General features: G+C 35.8%; 1 pseudogene; it reads right to left on the reverse strand.

Annotated features, from left to right (window-relative positions):
- Nucleotides 1–5,249: 5,249 nt before the first annotated feature.
- Nucleotides 5,250–6,753, reverse strand: LOC149564859 (methionine aminopeptidase 1A pseudogene; annotated as a pseudogene).
- Nucleotides 6,754–7,496: the final 743 nt, after the last annotated feature.

Consider the following 7,496-nt stretch of genomic DNA (forward strand, 5'->3'; position numbering starts at 1 on the left):
AGATATCACTTGCAATATGATTCACCTTTGTGATAGTGATGGAGAGTCAGATGTTAATGAGCCTAACCATGATATTACAAATTAGAGAAGGGTGTATCACACACATCACCAACAAGTCTTTTTTGACAATGAAGACCAAAATGAAAATGTTATATGTAACACTTTAGCTCCTACTGATCACATTATCTTGAAGAAGCCTTCCATTTAGGAAATTGATAAAATTACTTCAAAGCTAGTGGCACAAGTCCAAAGCACTTACAATTTGAGAAATAGGGTTGTAGAAGGTATCCCTCCTAAGTCATCTGGCATCTTCATCAAGGAAAATATAGAAAAGGTTGCTCATGACAATAAGAATATTTTCCCTAAGGTCCCAAAGATTAAAGAAAACAAAAGTAAGAGATGGAAACCAAAGAAGAGGGTCCATTTTCAAAATGTAGAGGTTGGTAAGGTAAAAAAATTGGAAAGGGAAGCAAGTTCTGATCTTGTGAAGCAAAAGGTTTCATCTACTATTCAAGCTCCTTCCCCCTTAGATGTCAATATGAAAAATACTGCCTATGATCCAATTGATATGGTTTCAATGCTATCACAGATCACTGTTAAGGTCCCCTTAGTAGAAATGGTTAGGATAGAGGAACATAAAAGAAAGTCTTTGTCCTGGTTGGGAGGAATACAAAATAATGAATTAAGTACACAAGCACTAGCCAATACACTATTGATCGTAGAGATTGATAAAGAAAAGGAAGAGATTGGGGTCATGTCTCAGATACCCCAAATGTATCTAGACAATTCATTAGTAGCATATTTGTAGGATATTGATCCTTTTTTCTTAAGCCTGATCATAAATGGCAAAACTTTAAAAAATTGCATGATTGACTCAAGAGCTTCAAATAATATAATGCCTTTCAAAGTTATGCAAGCCCTTGGTCTAGGAGTTGATACCAGACAAGGCAAGTGTAGAGCAATGGATGCTAGAGAAGTACATGTCATAGGAACTATTAATGCTTTACCTTTCAGACTTGCTGCACATCCTGATGAGGAGCTAACTATGCCAGTTTTGGTAGTGGATATTTGCCCCCCACTATGGGATGTTGCTTTCAAGAAAGTGGAGTGCTACAATGGGAGGAAGTATGTAGTGTGATCTATCATATGCCACCTTCAAGATAAAGGAAAAGGCCATCAAGGTCAATAGAGAACCTAGAGTGACTCGTATCTTTGAGGAAAGTATTGACAATGATGAAACTTGTTTCATAGACATAGATGTAAATGCATTTAGAGTTGAACTAACTATCCAAGAAGTGGAAAAATTGCCTCCTTTAATTGGGCAAGAGGTCACATGTTGTTTGGACTCTCCAAATCTTTGGAGTATGTATTTTGATGGAGCAAGTTCAAAGGAGGGATCAGGGGATGTAATTGTTTTTTTTTCTCCTGACAAGAATACATTCAGGTGTTCTTTTTCTCTGAATTTTACATCTACCAATAATGTTGCAGAGTATGAGGCCCTATTGCTAGGATTGTAGGTTGCAGCACATCATGGAATTAAGAAAATATATGTTATTGGTGATTTTGAATTAATTATTTCTCAAGTAAAGAATGTTTATGTGTCAAAAAATAAAAGATTAAAGCAATATAGAAATGCTATTTGGGACATGATTGAGTCTTTTGATGCCTTTGGGATAATGTGGAAAGATAGAAGTAACAATAAGATGACAGACCTTTTGGCAAATGTGGCTATAAAACCTGATGACATATCATTTGTTGGTGTGTCCACCATAGAAGTACAAAATAGGCCTTTAGTTCTAGACAATGTCCATAGTTGGCAAGTTTTTGAGGATGATAAAGATCTTCTAAATTTTCTACTCAATGAGGATAAATATCATAGACAAGAACTTGATTGTAGTGCATGGGTAGAAATAGCTAATGGGAAAGAAAAAATTTTTGGACAAGAGATTCTGTAATTGAAAAATAACAAGGTACCAAAGGGATTGGTTGTATTGGAAAGTGCTTTTGATAATCAATATAGGATAATTTCAAATGCAAAAGGTGACAAGCCACAAAAGTTAGAAGAGATTAACTTGGGTACAACTGATTCCCCAAAAAAGGTGTACACTGGAAAAACTTTAAACCCTAATATTAGGAGATCTTTGATTAATCTATTAAGAAGATTTAGACATGTTTTTGCATGGTCCTATGATGACCTCAAAGCTTATAGGCAAGATTTGTTCCAACATGTCATACCGCTTAAAGAAGATGTGAAACCTTTTAGGTAGAAGCAAAGACCTATGAACCCCACTTTGGCCCCAAAGATGTAGGAGGAATTATTAAAACTCAGAGATGGGGGAATAATTAAACCAATTAGGCATTCTTCTTGGGTGTCTAATCTTGTACCTGTCATGAAAAAGAATGGTGACATCAGGCTTTGTGTTGATTTTAGGAATCTACACATTGCATCCTTAAAAGATAATTATGGACTACCCAATATGGAGGCTATGCTCCAACAAGTCACTGGTTCAGAGTTGATGTCCATGATAGATGGTTTTTCAGGTTATAACCAGGTCTTGGTTGATGAAAAAGAGCAATTTAAGATAGCCTTCACCACCCCTTGGGGAACCTATGTATATGTGAGAATTCCTTTTGGTCTCATAAATGCAGGGGAAACTTTTCAAAGAGCTATGGATGTGGCTTTCAAATATTACATTAGAAAATTTATGGTAGTTTATCAAGATGATTTGACTGCATATTCAAAGAAAGCTGAGGATCATTGCAGACATCTTGAGAAGATTTTTCTCAAAGCCTTAGAATATGGAGTATCTTTGAACCTAAGGAAGTGTACTTTTGGGGTCACAGAAGGCAAATTGCTAGGCCATATAGTTTCAAAAGAGGGGGTTAAGATTGATCCTGAAAGGGTAGCAGCAATTGACAAGGTCCAAAAACCAAAAAATGTTAAAGGTATACAGTCTTTCTTTGGACAGGGCAATTTTCTAAGGATATTTGTGACTAATTTCACTGAAGTTAGTAGACCAATCTCAAAAATGCTCAAGAAAGGTGCTATAATAAATTGGGAAGGTGAACCTTCTATTGCCTTTCAAGAAATAAAAAATGCTATTAAGAATGCTCCAGTACTTAGGGCCCCTGATTATGGAAAGCCCATGCATATCTTTTCTTTTGCATCTTTTCATACTATTGTAGCAGTTCTACTTCAAAAGAATGAAAATGGACATGAGCAACCTATAGCATTTTTCAGTAAGTCCCTACAGCCTGCAAAATTGAAAAATGATATTAGTGAGAAACAAGCATATGCTCTAGTTAAAGTTGTTAAGGCTTTCAGATGTTATCTTGTAGGGGTTGTTGTTATTGCTTTTGTACCAAGTGCAGTAGTAAAAGATATTTTCTCTTAGCAAGAGGTATCTAGAAGAAGGTGTAGATGGATTAACAAAATTTAGGAATTCAATATAGATATCCAAATTAATAATCTAGTAAGAGGTCAAGGATTAGCTAAGCTCATGGCACAAGCAAATTTGGATGCTAATCAAATCAATGCTCAAGATTAGGGTCTTAGCCTTAGTACATGTGACATGGAAAACTGTGATTGGTACAAAGATATAATATATTACCTGCAACACATGCAGTCACCACCTTACTTAACAGAGAATGAAAAAAGAACTATAAAATTGCATTCAGTTAGATACATTATTGTGAATGGCGTCTTATGGTGGAGAAATTTTGAAGGTATATTATTAAAGTGCATTGATCAGCATAATTCTGAAAAAATATTAAGAGAAATGCATTCAGGTGTATGTGGAGGACATTATATGGCAAGGACTATAGCCCATAATGTTATGAGGGTAGGTTTTTGGTGGCCTAATATGTTTAGAGATGCTCAAGTTCTGGTGAGAAAGTGTGACTCTTGTCAAAGATTTGTAGGAAAGCTAAAATTTTTAGGTAATACTCCTTTAAAATTAGTGGAGGTTCAAGTGCCTTTTCAGCAATGGGGTATGGATTTTATAGGTGAGATGTCTCCCAAATCTAGTAGTGGTTTTTCCTAGATACTAGTTGCCACTGATTACTTCACAAAGTGGGTAGAGGCTATCCCCACAAGAAATCCAACAAGTAAAGTAGTGAATAATTTCTTACTGAATAATGTTATTCCAAGATTTGGATGCCCTGAAAGAAGACTAATAATGCTATGTGCTTTAGGTCTGATGAATTCATTAAATTCTGTGAAAAATATGGCATTACTAGGTCAGTTTCTTCACCTTATCATCCACAAGGGAATGGACAAGAAGAATCTACCAATAAGAGTTTATTGAAAATGTTAGAAGTTGTAATCTTTCCTTGGTGTATTTATAAACCAAGGTTAGAACTCCTTTCTTTATTGTTGTAATATATTAGGATATAAGCCAAGGTATCCTACTATATTTCTTTTTTGTCTTTTTTCCACTACATCTTATTTTGTCATCTAGTGGAATATGTGAGGACAAATATTTATTGTAATTTCTAATTTAGATTATTCCTCCTTAAGAGGAATCTCACACTTGGCCTCACACACTTATGAATGGTGGCATTCATAGACATGGGAGTTACATTCTAACTCCTCTCTCTCATCTCTATTTAAGAGATGACCCTCTTCTCTCATTTAACAATGAGGTTTCTTCCTCTTCTCAATTATTGTATGAGCAATTGCTCTCTTGCTCTCTCTCTCTTTCTCTCTTTCTTCTTAGGCTTTTCATGCCTCATTCATAATGTCACAAGGGGTTTTCTTTGCTTTCCCCTTTCCAAATATCTTGGCTCATGGTGTTGGATCTTGAAGCTTTTCCTCTCCTAGTTTATGGTAATATCTTTTCATGCATTAACTCACTTAGATTCTTTCCTGGTTTTTGCTTATTTTCATATTTTTCTTTTTCCATTTCTAACATGGTATCAGAGCAGTTTAATCTTTGTTTTGAGTGTTTGCATGAAGGTATGATTCAAAGGAGACTCTTGAGAGAGATTTCACTAATTTCTTCTTTAATCTTCTTAAGATGGAAGAAATTGATTTTTTTTTTGAATTTGGCTAGTTTACCGCCAAACCCGATTAACTTTTGTGTGCTCTAATTTGTGCAGGTTACTTCTTATTTTATATTAGTTTTTAATCTAACCCCCTTTGGCAGGCTTGCTGCCAAAAGGTTTTCCTATCTAGATATCTTTTTTATTATGATCTTATCACTTCCCAACTGCATATTGGATTCTGATGTGTTTGACAATGTGTTTCATTATTCTGATTGAGCCCGATATTTAGAGGAGACCAGCCATTGGCGGGTTCTGAGTGTCTGTCAAGTTCAAGCAATTCTTTATTAAACTAGAATGGTGGAATGAACAAAATCACCTTAATTAATGTTTGAAACTGTTTTGTTCCCGACGGTTTGTTGAATAAGTGAGCTATTGCAAACTTGTCTACATCCACTCTATAGAGATGTTTTGCTGCACATATAATACACTGCACTCGCAGTTTTTATCTCACCCTGGGAGCTTCTGCACTTATCATCTTCACTTCTTCATCAAATTTCATTATTTTCTTGATCCTTGCAAGAGGAAGTTGATGCTGTTTGAATTTTGCAATCCATCTCATCTCCTGCACTTGCTGTTGCCAAAACCTTTGAAGATGTTGTTTCATCCCAAAGCACTCTGTGTAGATCTTGATGGTTTTCTCCAGGTTCCCAACTCAATAAACAGCATGGAGAAAGAGGTGTTTATCGATAAAAACCTGCATTTAGAGTAAGAGATGCCTATAGATCAGCTAAAGCTGTATCCAAGCGCCTCTTATTCTTCATACCCATGGTAATCTCTGCACATTTCTGCAAAGCCTCTGCCATTTCCTATGGGGATCTCTGCATGTTTCTGCAAAGCCTATGCCCACTTCACAGAACCTTACTCTAGGTTTTACTATTGCCATTGCTTTCTCTAAACATTCATTTGTAGATTGAACCAGTAGTCGAGAAGCCTGATCGACTTTACCAACAAAATATGTTTCATTTAGATCTCCATGAACACCATTGTAATAAACAGTGACATCCACATTCACAATATCTTCTTCCTCCTATCTCCTGGCATCTGGGATGCCATGAAAGATAACCTCATTTACAGACGTGCAGCAAGATTTCAAAAAGAAATGATAGTTTAATGGGGATGGATAACCATAGTAGCAATAGTTGCTTCATGAACAACCTCATCAATTTCATCTGTGGTTATCCCTAGTCTAATAGCTCTTGCAGCAGCATCAAGAACCTCTCTTGCAACCTTGCATATCTCTCTCATTTTCTCTATCTGTTGTGGAGTTTTGATCTCAACTCTATTTTGCAGATCTCTAGTTGGCTCCTCCTTTGGTATTCCATCAAATGCCCAATTAGGCTTTGAAATATTCTCAGGAACAAGGTGCATTGGAGAAATCAGGTATGGTTTCAATGGTCCTGTCCAATCATAATATGGACGCTGAGATGTTCAATTCTGGCCTCTTTTCAAGCAATATAACCAACCTCTACTAAGTGCTGCAGCTATCTGTTCCTCTATACTGTCTGCTCTAATTGCTGGTAATTTTGCCTCGGTATGCATAGGCTTGTGTGAGCTCCATGCAAGCTTAAAACAATCCTGCGAACAGAAAGCAGCATTTGCACGGGGTAGCTTCAATTCAATACATTTAGGACACTAAAGGTGGGCAGGCTTGCCACAATAGACACAAAAAAAAGTAGATTTACTGCCATCACTTGAAGACCCATCCATTTCAACCAATTTACTTTCAGCCCAATCTATTGAAAGTCGAATGGATTGCCCTCTCTGTCCCGAGTATTGTAGAAGTATTAATTTATGTCGCATAGAATATCGTACGCAACTCCACCAATTTACTGCAAGTAGGATTGGTATATGTCACGTAATAGATTCTGTCCAACTTTACCAATATGCTTGCCTGTCTGCGAAGCAATTGATTGAAAGTGAAGGCCCATGATCCACTTTTTGTCAGTCTGCTATAACATATCTCTACTATTCCTAGTAACATTTTTCTTGTCTTTTCATGCAAGATTCTTTTTCTTTTTTTAGCTCTTGACAAAGGCATCATTTACTTTTATTATTGCCTCTTGTCAACCCATTTTTGGCATGAAATCATTCATTTCTTTTATCATTGCCTTTTGTCAATCAATTTCTGACATTTTATCATTCATTGTCAGACAAGTGCAATATTTTAATTTAAATCTCTCTTTCTCCTTTACGTAGTTTTAAGTTAAAAAATGAGAAGTTTAAGGATAATTTTTTTTGAGAAGTAAATATCCTCATTTATAATAATTCAGGAGGATTCTTGTTTTAATGGTGGGTCCATCCTTTATACCTTCACAAATGAATTGAGTACTCATGTTTACCTTCAATGGAGTTTTATACCTGATATCTATATTTAGTTAATCTTCCTTAAATCATTTTACATAATTGGATTATGAGTAATCTTACACATTTGCCTTCATTTTGATATTTTG

This window comes from Cupressus sempervirens, chromosome 3 (assembly GCF_028749045.1).
Source record: "Cupressus sempervirens isolate cs-2001-9-10 chromosome 3, ASM2874904v1, whole genome shotgun sequence".
In the NCBI taxonomy this organism is placed as follows: domain Eukaryota; kingdom Viridiplantae; phylum Streptophyta; class Pinopsida; order Cupressales; family Cupressaceae; genus Cupressus; species Cupressus sempervirens.